Consider the following 17303-nt stretch of genomic DNA (forward strand, 5'->3'; position numbering starts at 1 on the left):
TTTTTTCATTTAAATGTGAAGATTATGGCTTGTTATTTAAATTTTTATATTTTTTTATTTTTTTGCGACCCCCCCCCCCTTGACCTCGGCCAGGGCCGAGGGACAAAGACTTTTTAAAATATTTGCATCGGCCTAAACCAAATTTTAATTTTTTGCTTTTTGGGTGTTTTTGAATACCCCTGACTCAAGGCGGTTCGAAAACGAAACGAAACTATTGGCACTACGCCCCCCGGGGCATGGCCTTCCTCTAACGTGGGATTTCTGCTCCAGCGCCTCTGACGAGACAGGAGAAACCGGGACCGACGTTTTACTTCACCATCCGATAGAAGCTCAGTGGATAAGGTGGGGATCGAACCCGCGTCTCAAGGCGGTTCTAAAAACACCCAAAAAGCAAAAATTAAATATTTGGTTTATAGGACCTTCTCAAAAAAAAAAAAAAAAAACTCCAGAGTTGCACTGTTAATTTGATTTTGGTAAACCGCGGTAAAATTTCTTGAAATATTTCGTTGGCGTCGAACTGTCAAAAATTGATCGCGTTGGATTGCGGTTCTATACTTTTCTGCCACAGTTTTTTTGTGATCAAAGTGGTAAATGCTTTGGTGGATTTTTGACAGTTCGAAATATTTAAGGAACATTAACCACGGTTAACCAAAATCAACAATGCAACTCAAAACTTTTTGAAATACTCAAAATCCTCGGAAAACATAAAAAAAATGTATTCAGCTTATTTAATTGATTTTTACTATTGGTGGATCTGTGTTTTATAATGAGCTCTGTTTTGAGATTGTTAATCAAATTAAATTTCTAAAATATAAATGAAATAAAAAAACCATAATTTCAGTACCTTAACTTTGACAATGCAACTCTAAAAATTGTTGACTTTTTAAGAGCGAGTCCACGAGCAAAGCATACCCATCTCGCATCGACCTCACCAATCTGCCTGAAATTTTCAGGGGTTGTTTGTACATATAAAACTAGCATCTGGCCAAAATATGAGCACTCTAGGTCAACGGGAAGGGGGCAAATCAGGACACAAAGTTTAAAGGTTCAAAAACGTCAAAAATCGTAAAAAGGCTGTAACTTGGACAAAATTCAATTTATTTTCAAAATTCAAAATGCATCTGAAAGGGCTTGAAAAATGCAACAAAATGCAGGGTAGAGCATTCCAATTGGTTGAATCTAAAGGGAGTTATTGACATTTTAGCGAAAAAATAGCACAATTTTCAAACTCAAATAAAAAAGTGTTCCATCCAGATATCAACTCGGTTCGACCTGCAGCTTGTAGGGGACATCTGGGACTACCATCTGAGACTGAAAACGCTTTGGGTAAGGCAGTTTAAAATATTAAATAGACACTTTTACTTTTAGTGAATTTTTTGGTTGTAAATTTTTGCTAGGGGGACCCCTTAGATCTTATTTTATGATGATAATTTTATTATATTCGTGTTCCTGAGACAATTTCACAATAGAAACATGCATAAAAATGTTTATTTTTATCCATTTTAACCATTTAAAAAATGAAAGTTAAAAAAAATCTTCGATTCACATTTATTGAAATTCAAGTTCGTTTCCAAGGATACTAGATGACATCAGAAAAAAGCAGAATCTCAATTTTTTAACTTTCATTTTTTAAAGGGGGTAAAATGGATGAAAATAAACATATTTATGCATGTTTCTATTGTGAAATTGTCTCAGGAACACGAATATCATAAAATTATCATCAGAAAATGGGATCTAAGGGGTTCCCCGAGCAAAAATTTACAGCCAAAAAATTCACTAAAAGTAAAAGTATCTATTTGATGTGTTAAACTGCCTTACCCAAAGCGTTCTCAGTCTCAGATGGTAGTCCCAGATGTCCCCTACAAGCTGCAGGTCGAACCGAGTTGATATCTGGATGGAACACTTTTTTATTTGAGTTTGAAAATTGTGCTATTTTTTCACTAAAATGTCAATAACTCCCTTTAGATTCAACCAATTGGAATGCTCTACCCTGCATTTTGTTGCATTTTTCATGCCCTTTCAGATGCATTTTGAATTTTGAAATTTAATTGAATTTTGCCCAAGTTACAGCCTTTTTATGATTTTTAACGTTTTTGAACCTTCAAACTTTGTGTCCCGATTTGCCCCACTTCTCGGTGACCTAGAGTGCTCATATTTTGGCCAGATGCTAGTTTTATATGTACAAACAACCCCTGAAAATTTCAGGCAGATTGGTGATGTCCAAACGACGTCCCATACAAAGTGGTATGCTCTGTTCGTGGACTCGCTCTTAAGTCTTCCAAAACATATGAAAAAAGTGTGGAAAATTTAAAAAAAATATTTTGTGAAATCAACTTTATATGGTAAAATGGATTTATGGATGGCACCTATAAAAAAATTTTCCACATCGTGAAATGTGAATTATTAAAAAAAACTGTGATTGTCAGCTACAAATGTACAAAAAAAAACTTTAAATAATTTCCAATGAGTTTTACTGCATTTACTTAAAACTGAAATGCAATTATTTGGTGTTTGAACAATTGATTTTTTAAGAAACAAGTTTGCATGGTTGCCATAAGCAAATTTTTTTTATTAATTAACAATATTTTTAAAATTATAAAATTATGTCTTAAATTTTTTTCAAAAATATAGTTGCACATATATGTCATTTTTTAATCGAGAGATGCAAACTTTAAAAATTAACAATAAATATCGAACAGTTTTTCCTAGTTCTTCATGGTATAAACTTTTTTTGAAACTTTCTTCACAATGATGCCTACCCAATTTTTCTGTGTTGTCTCACTATTATTTTCTCAAAGCACATACATTAAAAAAACATCCAGGCTTGAAAAGGTTATTGCTGCTACTTTAATGGATGTTTCATTTTTTTTTCTAAAATGAAAATAGATTCTAACAGAACTTAATTGAAGAAATAAAATTTATGCGATATTTTAAAAAGAAAGACATAAAATGTAACCAGGATTGGCTGATGCAAAATATTATAACCGAGATACCTCATCGGAGATTCAGACGCAGAGAGTTGTGTTTTACCGGCCTGGAAATACGATGTCTAGAGGGTGACGAGCGGGAATTCCCGGAAAAGGACCATTTTTGGATCTCTTGATTCCCGGGAAATTTAGTCGAGATCCAGGGAAATTTTCAACTTATAAATATCGAAGCAAAGTTATAAAAACTAATTAGAAAAACATTTGATATATTCAAAATTGTTATCAACATTGAATGTTCAAGGTTCGATGTTCAAATTCGAATAAACCAATGCTTCTTTAAACTTCTTATTCAGAAACTGTAAATTTTAACTTGTCAAAAAATCCAAAAGCTATAATTGAGAGAAGCCAAAAAAATTTGGACCCCAAAATTTACCTTAAAAATATTTAGAAGTTTAATAAAATGTTTAATTTTCAAAAACAAAAATTCTTTCTAAGAGTTAAATTTAATTCCGATATCTTCTCTCGAGCAAAGCAATCCTCATAATCTAGTTTTTTTTTGTGAAAATATGGATTTTTCTGATAACTGTAAATATTTCTGCAATGAATATTTACAGTTGACCTTAAACATTACAAAAAAGAAACAGTTTTATTTGTTGTTTTGAGTCGCGGTTGGCCTGGCCGTTTTAACGTTTGTGATGATTCAGTGCAGTCTAATGCAATGGCACTGTGAATGCTAACACAGTTGATGGCCTATCTACAATCACTTAGCTTAGAACATCTAAGTAAAGTAGTTACTTAGGAAAGTCTGCAACTTACGTTCGTCATCCACAATCAACTTAGAAAACTTGCTGGGCTGATATACGTTGCTATGCAGTTGTTTGTTATGGAAACGTCAACTTACCGTAGATTTTGAAATTTTCCAAACCAAACGTCAGTTTCAAATTTGATTACTTTTCCATTGTAGAAACTCAGATTCATTTCCATTGATTCAAATTCCTAAGCTAAGTGAAATTTTCTAAGCTAAGTGATTGTAGATAGGCCATGACTCTCTGGTTGTCAATATCCAAGGGACCTTCGAGGAAGAGAATCATCAGTTTACAGAACGATGCAAAATGAAGACTCGATTGAAAATATTGTTTTCTTGATACCCAGCTATGGGAGAGAATCATGGCAACGTCCAGCAAACAAAAACAAACTAATGTCAAACACCCTTCGAAGCTTCGTTTCGCAAAGTAAAATGTCTATGAAGAGATTTTTAAAGCAAACAGAATCCAAGGGACCGGTGAGGAAGAGATCCTTCAAGCAAGAGAAAATATCGAGGAATGAAGAGAATTGAAGTATGCAGATTGAAGGGACTGAAGAATGCATCGAAAGATGGAGCAATATTGATATCGAGAAGATCGACAGCCAGAGAGTCGACTGTAATGACAAGAAGATGCTAGCATGCTAGGCATTAATCAACCAGGATGCCCTCGAAAGACTGGCTGCAATAGGGTTAGATTATATTAGATTTAGAATTCAGATTAGAAGTCAATTCTTACCTTTAAACCCCTTTTTTGAGTTTGTAAATCCCTTTTGGCTGTCAAAAGATACTCCAATTAAAACAAAATTAATATCATAAGTCTAAGATTTTTGAAAAACGCAGTTTAAACCGATAGAATGTTTTTATCAACACAGATTAAAGCCGGTAAAACACATCTTTCAACGTATAAATCTCCGATAGGGTATCTTAGCGTACAGTGCCATCCTGTTTTGGCAACGCGACTTTTTCACATATTTCCTGCCGTCAACAATGTCTGATGAATGAGATTGACTTAATTTTTCTTTTTAATTTGTTGATCTTTAACACAATAGTGAACAATTTAAAAATTTACTTTGATGTTTAGCAAACAGAAATATTTGAAAATTTCGTGTTGCCAAATAAGGGTATAACATTTCAATCCAGCCACGACCTAAATTTTATAAAAATATTTGATTTGATTATTTTTTTTTATTTTTGATTTTATTTGGAATAGTATTTTGCATAAATTCAAAAAAGTTTTTATCCATTAATAATTCCAAAAAAATGACATCACTGCCACTTTACCGCATTCTTCACGGCAATCGTGACACTAAACTCTCAAAGGGGGTGGGTGTTCATTCTCCACACATCTTGCGCTCACCAATCCATAATTCACCCACAACGTGTTATATCCAAGCTCCCCTTTCATTCCCTTCCTCCAATCCCACCAAATGAACACGTAAACTCGCTCTCTCTCTCGCGCGAGAAGCGACCAAAACACGGCGAAATTACTTATCATTGCGCTACTCTTCCTTCCTTCTCCAACCTTACCGCGCGACCAACCTGCTGCGCCACAACAATAACAATAACAAGCAAGAAGACATGTGCTAGTCGGCGTATCATTCCGCGGGCCGCTTGTGTGTTGGTGGTGTATCCGAATGTGGTGGAAGCTTCCACCTTAGCACAGTTCCACCGCGCACAGTTGACGACCGAAGCCAGAGCAGAACGGCTGCCAGTCGGGGACAGGTGTTTGGCTGTGCGAATTTCACGCTGGAAGAAGAGACGGCTTCAAAATCAAAAAAAGAGAGTTTAGAAGAATATTCGAAAGAAGAAAGGAAAAGGTTCAAAGGAGGAAGCAAACGGAAATAAAAGGAAACTTGTGAAGGACGTTAGTTTAGAAGGAAGAAAGGGTTTTTTAGTGTTAGGAGAGACTTCCTTGTCATCGTAGAACAACGGAATTTTTAACGGTGTTCGTGACAGAAAGTGATTAATTAGACGGTAACATAAAGGATTGGAACAATGCGGATTAATCTGAAGTAAAAGGAAGCAAGTGGCAACAAGGAAGAAGCACCATGCGGCTCCACTGCGAAGAGAACTAAACGACGAGAGATTTGGTGGACACTCTAAGTCGGTTGATTGGAACGATCAATTTGCATCTGAGCTGCTGTTTTGTGTTGCTGGTCTGAACTCTTGGGGTGTGCGCTCATGAATATGATAATCGCGATCTGGTTTGGCCAAATAAGGCACCCATGGAGATGCGCAAACGATGAGTCTGGGTTTTGGTGTTTTTTAAGGGGGTGTGAAGAATGATGATGATGTTTGGAATTTAGGTTTATCTGTGCTATTGTGAGGATTTATGGCAAACTGGTTCATTTTGAATGTTTTGAATTGGATCAACTCTTTAAACCAGTTTTCAGAGATTTGGGGTTTGGCTGATATACAGTCCAGACACGATTATACGAAGCCACCAATTATACCAATCGAATTATACCAATCGAATCAAGAACAAATAACAATTTAATGTTTCTTTTTATTATCTTATTTTAAACTCGCCTTTAAATGCATTTTCTCAATATTTCATCACCGCCATTTTTGATCATCCAAATATTCGATTATCTCACATTTTAGTCAATTTTGAATAATTGATATTTTATCACCCCGATTTTGGCCGCCATCTTGGATTTAAAAATGATAAATCACTTCAAAGTCATACTTAAAAGTTCGACAATCTAAAATAAGAAACAAAAATCGATTTTTGTTCGCGATTCGATTACCTCAAAATTCTATTGTTCGAAGCTAAATTTGTCCGAGGCCTTCGGATATCTAGTCAGAAATGTATTATGAAAAAATATTTTTTCACTAAATTCAGTATAAATTCCATAATTATTACCTTGTTAGCAATTCTCTACGATTTTGCAAAACAACTTTAAATTTATTTTAAATATCCAAATAAAAATTTATGCATCACTGATTTCATACAATTTTGGGAGCCGTCGATGCTTTTTAGAATGGATTTTCTCATCGATTTGGTTTCTTGAGCACAGTTTAGGTTATGATTAGAACTTTTAAGAAATTGATTTGCACACGGAGAAAAAAAATGCTTTTTTACTTAAAAATTTTATTATTTAATCTCGATTTTTTCTTATATTTATATGATTAAGTGGACCAAAAGTGCCTTTGGCATGACTGAAATTTTTATTTAACCCATATTGTGATTTTTAGTTTTGAAAAAAAAACAGTCAAATTTGCTTCAAAAATCTTCAAAAATCTTCAAAAACTTGATTAGCAATCGAACAGAAAATTTTTATAAGGTTCAACCCTGGGTGCTGAATAGTGGTTCGCAAAACGGCCTCAATTTTGAATTTTAAAAACCAATTTACTGTTCGATAGAAGTAGAGAGTATTGTTATCGATCATTTAAAAAAAAGTTTTTTTGTTCAAGAATGATTTTTTGTTGGCTTTCGAGGTACTGAAATTGAAGTTAAGAAATCTTTACAAAGTTGAAGGCGAGATCGTCATTTTTTTTCAATTGTGAATTGAAATTGTTTATGGAGTCGATGCGGTTATATCCATCCAGAAGCTGTCTTAATCTTGATTTGATTCAAACACACACACACACACACACACACACACACACACACACACACACACACACACACACACACACACACACACACACACACACACACACACACACACACATACACACACACACACACATACACACACAATTTTCCAGCAAAAAATATCAAAAACTAACCAAAATGAAACACAAACAACTAAACATAAAACAGCTCATTTATCAGTAAGAAAAAGTCATGCTTGTGCTTGAACAGCTTCCTAATTTGTAAATGTAAACAAAGTGGGATCATTCGGAAATCACGTTACGCATTCGCTCTATTCATCACCCAGGTTCAACCCTTTCAGGCCTGATGGATCATAGATGACCAAAAAATCAAATTTTTCTAAGGTAGCCTATAATTTTCGTTTGGTCCTCAGGATCATTTTCCCATCATTTACCAATTTTTTTTTTGAAAATTCAAGCCTAAAAGGGTTAAATCATTTTTAGGCTAACTTAAAAAAATGATTTTTTATTCAATTTTTGAAAATTGTGTACATCTTTGTCCAACACAGGAATAAATACTTCAAAAAGCTTTGAAAATTCTCTTCGAAATTTTGTTTGACGTTGTTGATCCAACCTTTGGGTTTTTTACAACTAAAAATAGGAAAGTCACAAAAGTTTTCTAATTAGTTTTCATTTAACAATCAGCGAAATTGAACTGTTGATCGGATTTCCAATTTAATAACATGAGAATTGTGTATTTTTTCATCTCATTTCGTAAGGGTCTAAGAATTAGCTATTTAAAAAAAAATCTTCCTTAAAATGATTATAGTGGAAACAGCGCACTTAATTAAATATTCAAAAATAAAAAAAATACCAGATATCAACTTTACATCCAAATCTATTTTATTTAAATCTAAGCGTTTTTTAAAACTTTTCGTAAATCACTAATTTAAAAAATTATAACTTGTTCGAAATAAATAAGTCCGTCATGAACTTGAAAAAATAAAAAAATATAAATATTGAAATAACAAGCCATAGTTTCTACATTTTGCTTCGCTTCGCCATAGTTTCAACATTTGCATGGAAAAAGTGTTTTAAAATGCATTATACACTTGTTCAGTTGATTAATTTTCAAAAAATGTATGACTTTACGAAAACAACAAAATTTGCGATTTTTTTTTTTGCAATAATAAACATCGTCAATTTTCAAAAATTTTAAAGATTTTTAAATCAACCCAAACATTTAAAAAAAAACACAGGGGAATGTATATTAAATTGATTTCAGCTGATTGCACTGGTTCTTTTCATGTTTCTTGCCCCCTGATTTTTCAGCTGGATATTTTTGTTAATAAAAAAAAGTTGAAATAATTTCAATTTCCATTCGTCAAATCAACTATAATTCTGAAAACATCTCCAAAAGTTAGCAACACTTACATCCAATCGAAATTTCTACTTAAAGCATATCAACCCAATTTTCCTCCAAAAATAGAATCTAACCAGCACACACACACAAAACAACAACTCACAGCAATCAGTGGTCCAATTGTCCCCTCTAATTTGAACCACCAACACGCGGCCAGAAACGGCTTTGTCCAGTCGAAGCGCCATTAGAACTGTCATTGCTCTCTCTCTCTCTCGTCGCCGCCGCCAGCAATTTCCCAATTCAAACCACATTTTCAATTTCCACGTGCGTCTTGTCAAGTGGTGAGGTGAGGTTGGCTGGGTGGAAGGCCAATTTTCCCCTCAAACAAAGTTCAATGGAGCCGCATGGTGCTTCCCCCCAAGTCCGTGGCATCAGATAACGCAAAACGTCAATAAATGCTGCGCTGGAAAAGTGTCACTAATCAAATGTTCCGCTTGAATCAACAAAGTCTGGAGTGAATGCAGGAGGAAAATGTGAAGAGTTTTTTTTTATTTTGTTTTTGTTGTTCCCGGTATTTGCAGAAGTGAGTGAGTTCAAATAACGGTGTAATTTACTCCTCACCCCCCACGTCTCATTAGTGACCATGTGATTCTGGAATTTCTTAGTACTGAGAGTAGTGCAGCCGACGCAGCGCGGTTAGTGAAAGTAGCAGGCTACGTCGTCATAATTTGTGTGTCGCCCCCGAAGGATGATTAGGCGCAGAGATTAGTTGGGGATCTTGTGTGGTGAAGGGTAAACAGTAGCAGCAGCTGCAGCCACAGACGACGACGACCGCCGGCGTGCCGGTCGTAACGAGAGATAAGGCGCCACCACCACCATCAGCTGGCATCATTGTAGCAAAGTTCCACCAAAACCAAATAGGTTCGTATTATATCAAGTTATATCTAGTGGAGATAATCACCTTCCCGTGAAACACTTGACCGAAAAATGGTTTCATAAGTCCGACCAAACAAAAAAAATCATTCTGGAAGTCTCTCGGAAGCGCACACAAAGAGACCAACGAAAAAAACGCTGTTTTGGGCCAGTATAACCAATCAGCCGGAGCTGATAACCGTGGGGCCCGTAATTGATAAAGCAAACGATTACCTGGCCGCGTGCAAATTGACCACCACATCACAAATCACAAAGATGAAGCGTGATAAACGGTCGGTCGGACAGGCGGTTGAAATTGGTTATCATTCGCAAAATGCAATTTTTCGTTGAGTCAACGATTGGAATTGGAGGTGATGATTGCAGTTTTTTTTTTGAAGATGACAGTCAAATTGATTTGATAAATATTTTAAGCAAAGCAAAATAACAATAAATTTTGCATGAGAGTTACGTTTAATATCATTTGAAATAATAAAAAAAATATTTTCAAATTTTGTTAATTTATAATTAATTTGATTTAATTTTCAATCTGAGTTAAAACAAAACTTGAAAATTGAGGTGAAAAGTATGAACAAAAAAGATAAAAAAGCTACTTCACTGCCAAAATTTTGCCAACCTGCCAAAATTTTTCAAATTAATTTACAATATTTCAAATTTTTGATTTTGTTCTGATCTGTGTTTTTTTATGATTTCAGAAAAGATTTAATCCAATTCATCAAAGGTTATGTCACCAAACCATAAAATACTGCTGGTTTTTTAATTCTTTGTGAAATTTCAGATTAAAATGAGGCACAATATTCCAATATTGGTTTGATCAAACGATATTAAAAAAAATATTCAGGTTATAGTTCCAAATTTTATTTAGAATTTGTTACATACTTTGGTTTTCAATGCCCAACCTGATAATATTTGATTTTTCATAAGAAAAACTGTCTTGTGATTTATTTGCATTTATCTTGTTCAGTTTATGTTTGTTTTTAGTATTTAGCCTATTCTGTCACCTCCTATCATTACATTTTTTCATGTTTTTAAAGTCACTTTTTCAATTTTTGCTTGTTTTTCTAATTTTCTTCTATAGAAAGAAAGGCACCATTATCCAATTTAAAAATGCTTCTTTCCAATGCTTTTTTTATCAAAAATTTATCAAAAAAATGTTTTTTTTGCGATTTTTTAGATTGAAGCCCTTCTAGAAAGGTGATTTGGTTGAAGCAGGTTAAATAAAAAAACTAAGTTTATTTTAATAAAATTCACGAAAAAACTGTTTTTGCGATGCAGTGCGACTTAATTTCACTATTTTATAATTTATTTTAATGTTTTAAAATGTACTTTAAAAAATACAATGCAGAAAATATACTATAAATTGTATCAAAATTTGTATGGGAAAACCCTCGTTTTTACATTTTAATTTTTTTAATTTTCAATTTTCACTCAATTTAAAAACTAACACCGTAGAAGTATAGCCCTGAATGTCCTCTAAAACTTTCCCGAAGAAAGTATGGTTCTATCTTGCTTCTGGAAAAAGATACAGAATTTTTAAAAGAGGCATTTCAAAATAAGTGCTGAAAATTATATTTCTTGCCAACACTGCCAGTACTTCGGTAGATATTTCGAAATCTTATTTTTAACATAATAAGGAAGCAACCTAGCAAAATGGTGTCTTAGGAAAAGTTGTTGTATATGAATGTGGCTTTTATTTAAAATTATTGACATGCAGGGTGACACACCTACAGGGTGTCAACCAAGCCCTATCTTCTACTGGTGACCTTTTAAAGCGTTGGTGTCTTAGGAAAAGTTGTTAAGCAACTTATTCCAAGAAATTTTGACATGGTTGGCAAACAGGGTGGCACATCTACAGGGTGTCAACCCATTTCTAGCTTCTATTTAAGACCTTTTTGATCACTGTAAAGTGGGCGAAAAAGGGCACAAATCGCAAATTAGGCCTGCCACGCAAAAGGAACAAAAATCGTAAAAAGTCAGTTTTTACATAAAAATTTCCTGGGGAATCGATTGCGCATAATTAAAGGTCTTGCAAATTTAATTTTACATAAACAAATGAGGTTAAAAAATTTGAAGCACAAGATTTTTTTTACATAAATCACTATTTAAAAAAATTATGACTCGTCGGAAAAAATTTTGGTCCATACTTCTGAATGGCTTAAAAAATGCGGGGTTTTGTCCCCTAAAATATTTAAAAAAAATCATTAGCATTAGCATTAGCATTAGCAATAAAGGTCGCACAATTCCGGATGGCTGCACAACGCTTATCTTGCTGTTTAACTGTAATTAAACGTATGATAGCACTAGACTCTTATCCGGTTACAATATTCCAACACGGGAGATACCATGTTTTCCTCTTTAGATGAGCGTGTAATACTATCCAGTAAGATAAGGGGCTCCTGGCCGGTACCTTGCTAACCTCGGGGATTGGAAGGTATGTTAGTAAACATCTATCTAGAATGCGCAGAGATCTCTACGTCACCTAGTGGTATAGATGTTTGTAGGGAGGTTTTGGACTCAATGTAAGTAAATTGATCGTTTGTTTTTTTTTAACACCATCACCATCACCACAAAAAGCCATGCTAGATTTTAATACAAATACATTACAAAACGAACACAACAATAAAATCATCTTCCTGGTCTTGCTGCCCACACGATACTCCCTAAAATATTTAAAAAAAATCATAGGATAAAAAATACGAATTTTGGTAAACAATTTTTTTTCTGAAAAAAAGTTAATTAAAAAATTATCAATTTTTTTTTCGTGTGTCTATTATTTTCTGAATAGTCTTCATCAAAAAAATAAAATCAATAAAAAAAATCTTGAAAAATACAGATTTTTTTTAATATTTACGTACCATTTTTTATGAACAGCTGCCAACATTGTATGGAGATTTGTATGGGTGAACCAATAACACAAAATGGCTTCTTTGGTGATAGGGAAGGCTTCCACAAAGTTTGAGCAAAATAAAAAAAAGTCGGCCGATTTTGTAGAGATTGCTCCAATGTCCTGAACATTTTTACAGAAGAAATTCCATTATTCAGCTTCCTTTTATTTTACAGAGCAATTTACAGAAAAAATACAACTGATTAGAAAGTTGCCAAACTAGCATCTTAACTTTTTTACCGTGTTTTTAATCATGTGCAATTGATTTCTCAGGAAATTTTATGTAAAAAACAGACTTTTGACGAATTTTTGCTCAGGCTCCTTTTGCGTTGCAGGTCTAATTTGCGATATGTGTTCCCCTTTTTCGCCCACTTTACAGTGATCAGAAAGGTCTTAAATAGAAGCTAGAAATGGGTTGACACCCTGTAGATGTGCCACCCTGTTTGCCAACCATGTCAAAATTTCTTGGAATAAGTTGCTTAACAACTTTTCCTAAGACACCAACGCTTTAAAAGGTCACCAGTAGAAGATAGGGCTTGGTTGACACCCTGTAGGTGTGTCACCCTGCATGTCAATAATTTTAAATAAAAGCCACATTCATATACAACAACTTTTCCTAAGACACCATTTTGCTAGGTTGCTTCCTTATTACGTTAAAAATAAGATTTCGAAATATCTACCGAAGTACTGGCAGTGTTGGCAAGAAATATAATTTTCAGCACTTATTTTTAAATGCCTCTTTTAAAAACTCTGTATCTGTTTCCAGAAGCAAGATAGGACCATACTTTCTTCGGGAAAGTTTTAGAGGACATTCAGGGCTATACTTCTACGGTGTTAGTTTTTAAATTGAGTGAAAAATGAAAATTATAAAAATTAAATTGTAAAAAAGAGGGTTTTCCCATACATATTTCCATACCAATTTGAATCGCTTTGCGGAAAGCCGGGTCAAACCCAATCGCTCCCAAATTTTGGGGGGTTGTTTGGGGGCCCAAATGGGACCGGAAAATGACTGTTCTGATTGAATTAGTCCATTTTGAAATTTTCCCATACAACTTCAAGCCACCGTATTATTCATGTGTTGTCTTAGTATAATTTTTAAACGTTTATTTTTTTAATCTACATCTAGGCAATATAAACTGTAGTAAATAGTCGTTTTTTTGAGTAAACGCGTCCTTATTTTGGTTTATATAGGCAATTTTGATTTTTAATGATTTTTTTTTGATAAAATTAGAACTTTAAATATATTAGGATTAATCATTAATTTTGTAAAATAAAAAATTGGAATTTTCCAAAATCGTTTTCATAAAACATGCTACAATCTTCTTTTACTTTAATTTTTTTTCTGTAAAAATTTGATTGATGATAATTAGTTTGCCACACTCTCAAAGAAATTTGTTTTTCCATTCAAATTTATCTGGGTATGACAACTATTTTTATAGTTCCTTCCAAAATTATCTGTCTGTAATTTTAAGTTGGAGTTCAAGCATTTTCTTTTATTTAATTTTTTTTGTTTATTTTCCAAAGGGATTTATGATTTACAGAATTAAGATGATCTTATTATATGCTCAAGATTTTTTATGGTAAAGCTCGCCAGTTTTTGGTAAATGACATCAGTTTTTATTATTGGATTTATCAATTCCTTTATAAATATTTTTAAATCATATTAATAGTGAATAACAGATTGAGGTCAGTCATTGATACTTAAAAATTGTTTTCAAGTCTTTTTAACTAGGTTATTTTGGATAAAAGATTTTTTGAAGCAACATTTTTAGCAATAAAAACATTGTAACTTTTTTACCAATTTAAAAGTATCTGTTTATAATAAACTTTCGAATTTTGATTTCCTGGCTTTTTTTTTAAATTTTTTAACCTCAGTCCGCTGCAATTATTTTAAAACATTTATGTCCATCAACTCTGGCCAAAGCTGATGGAGGGAGGGAGAGGGGCAAACAAAATGTTATTACATGCCATGATTTACATTTGAATGAAAAAGAGGTTTAAAAATGCATTTTACACCTGCCCAGTTGTTTTGCAATTATTAGTTTTTAAAACATCCAAGTACAGGCGATATTTTGTTTTTCACCGAAAAAAAAAATTTAGCGACTCCAGACATGCTAAATATGATTTTAAACGCAGAATTTTTTTTCAGGTTGGTTTCAATTGATATGACTGAATAAAATCCCCTCGATTTTTAAGAGGTTAACATAAACTTTGATTTTTTTTGCAACGATTTTAGAATAAAACATACACAAAAACTCTGCTTGATAACAACAACCATCCTTCAACTACCTCTTCGATTTTTTCCCAAAGATACTCGCTACTGATAATTCTTTTAACAGGTGTTCGTCTGGCTTTGTTTATTTCTTCTTTTGCGAGTTATTTTTACCTTTAAAACAAACACACACTCACATTCCCCTCAGTTTATTGCAGTTTATTGCTAATGCTACCGTACTTCACACTTTTTTTATCGATCACGTTTCACGAGTCTGTGTTTACGTGAATAATATTTTTTGTTTTGGTTTTTTTCGATTGCTCCTCAAAGTGTTATTGGCCGATGATAGAAAACGCATTGCGGTGAAATCCTCAACTTGGAAAGAACTTATGGGCCACTGACCGTTTGAACTTGGAACTAGGGGAAAAGCACATCTTTTCAGTTTTTTTTTAATTAAGAGGAATTAAGGAAATAAATTCACTTGATCAAGTCGATGATTAGTCAAAATTTGGTAACGAATGAAAATACTGATATTTCCCCTAGTTGGGGAGGTCGGGTAGGCGAAGCGGGTGAAATCAGTATCGTTGAAACAATAAAGCACCTTTAGGCACTTTCTCAACCAGCAGCACCCATGGATTGGAGGAAATGTGTATCAAATATTTTCAGTCTAAACACACGAAAGTGGCATATTTCATGTCCGTTTGCCTTCCGTACTGCGGCATCTGGAAGTTAAATTTAGCAGCAATTTGGTTTCGATTTGAAAATTCGTTTTGGTTTTATAATTGAAATTAAGTGAACAACTTATGGTTTGTTTACAACTCATACTTTATTTTTGAACTTAATTTTATGTGAAAACCTCTCTCTTAAGACTGACTTCCTGAATGAACCCCGTCCGTCACAAAAGTTGAAAGTTCTCCACCCAATCGTGTTGCTCTATCTCTTTCCCCTCTTCTTCCTGCCGTTTCATTTCATACATAAAACAGAGGACACGTGCTAAAAATAGCAACCGACTCGCATTTGTTTGCCGGCATTAGTAACTTTTTTCCCCTCCCCAAAGTATTTTTTTCTCTCTCTTCTGTGACACATTTCAGGCACGCGATGACCACGTTTTACCGCGCTTTTTGTGGTTGTTTTCTGTGTTTAGTTACTGCTACTGGGTCTAATAGTAATAATCATCATGCCTCTTACATGCACAATCAACCACACACAATGCTTTGATTTTGATTCGTAAATGAAAAAAAAGCTAACATAATCGCAAAAATGGCCCATGCTCCCCATTTCAATCTTGGCGCTTAAGTCACATAATCCGTGAATGCTAGAAAGAACTCGTAAAAAAATAAACACTCGCTAATAAAAAAAAAGTGCGCTGCGATTTCCCCCCCTTTGCCACCCACCGCTAAATTAGTCGTTGTCCACCCACTTGCGTGCCACCTGCCTGCCCCAAGTCGGCATCAAGCAGGGCGAAATTATTTATTTTGCTGGCTTTCCACTGTTTACCTTTTCTCTTTTGCTCTGGATTATGGGAACATGTTGTGATTTTTTTTTAAATTTATATATATATTTTTTTTAATTAATAGTTTTGAAATCTTTTTCATCTTAACAATGTTTAGAATTATAATTTTGACAATTGTACAAATCTTAAACCCATAGTGCATTCCCCTGCATTTGGGGAAAGCAAGGACCACAAATGAGTATGTTTGTTTTCTAGTCTTGTTTACCTTTTTATTATCAGGGTACGCTTGGTGACCCTTTCCCCCATTTCCCTTTTTTCAACGCTCTCCTCTGCTCTTCAACTCTATATTTTAGTGTTGCATAATCCATTGAGAAATGAGCTGCATCCGTTCATTTGTTTTCGTGCTTGCGGTTTCTATCTCTTCTGTGCGACGACTACGACGCGCTGCGGTGGGATCTATTTGTCAGCAGTGCGCGATTACGGAGCCGCCACTTCCGGTCTTCTCGATAATGCAACAAATTTTGGTCACGACTGATAGCCGAAGCGGGGGTGGATCGATTCAGTTAAGGGGATCATCGTATGTAAACTTATATGGATTGTTTGTGGATTTTAGCAATGATTTTATTTTTAATTTTGGGGTTTAATTTTTCTTAATGTTTAAATCAGGTATAGAGGAGAGGGGAGAGTCTTGACCTCCTTTTTAGTATCGCACAAATCTCTCTCAATTTTTCAATTTCACAGTTGAAGCTTTTTACATTTTGTTATTCAAGCTCGTTTCAGTTTACAAAAGGTACTTTTTTCTTTTTGCTTTGGAAAAAACAGCATTCGTTTTCTATGTTATGAACAGTTGATTTTAAGCATATGAACAATTCGAAGCATTCTTGAAATAAATGACTCTCGACTGATCCTGAACCGACCAAAATATCTTTGTTTACGGTTTTGCCTTCCTCACCTCACTGAGGCAAGGCTATAAAATCACTCGAAATCGAACTCCTTAAATATACCTTCTAGATATTACCTTCACGTATATATATCACCTCAGAATGAAATTCTGAGCAAATGTCTGTGGGGATGTGTGTAGACATGATTTATTTTTCCACTCGATTTTCTCAGAACTGGCTGAACCGATTTTGGCCGGGTCAGTCTTATTAGATTCGTTTTGGAGTCCCATAAGACCCTATTAAAATTT

At 34.1% G+C, this 17303-nt stretch overlaps 1 protein-coding gene across 1 annotated transcript in view; it reads left to right on the forward strand.

The window, feature by feature from the left end:
* Nucleotides 1-9000: 9000 nt before the first annotated feature.
* Nucleotides 9001-17303, forward strand: part of LOC120420968 (cGMP-dependent protein kinase, isozyme 1) — a 48393-nt gene continuing 40090 nt past the window's right edge. Inside the window, exon 1 of the mRNA XM_039584101.2 lies at nucleotides 9001-9556. The gene's annotated coding sequence lies outside the window, so the exon portion shown is untranslated. The remainder of the gene's footprint in view (nucleotides 9557-17303) is intronic.

This window comes from Culex pipiens, chromosome 2 (genome assembly GCF_016801865.2).
Source record: "Culex pipiens pallens isolate TS chromosome 2, TS_CPP_V2, whole genome shotgun sequence".
NCBI lineage: Eukaryota > Metazoa > Arthropoda > Insecta > Diptera > Culicidae > Culex > Culex pipiens.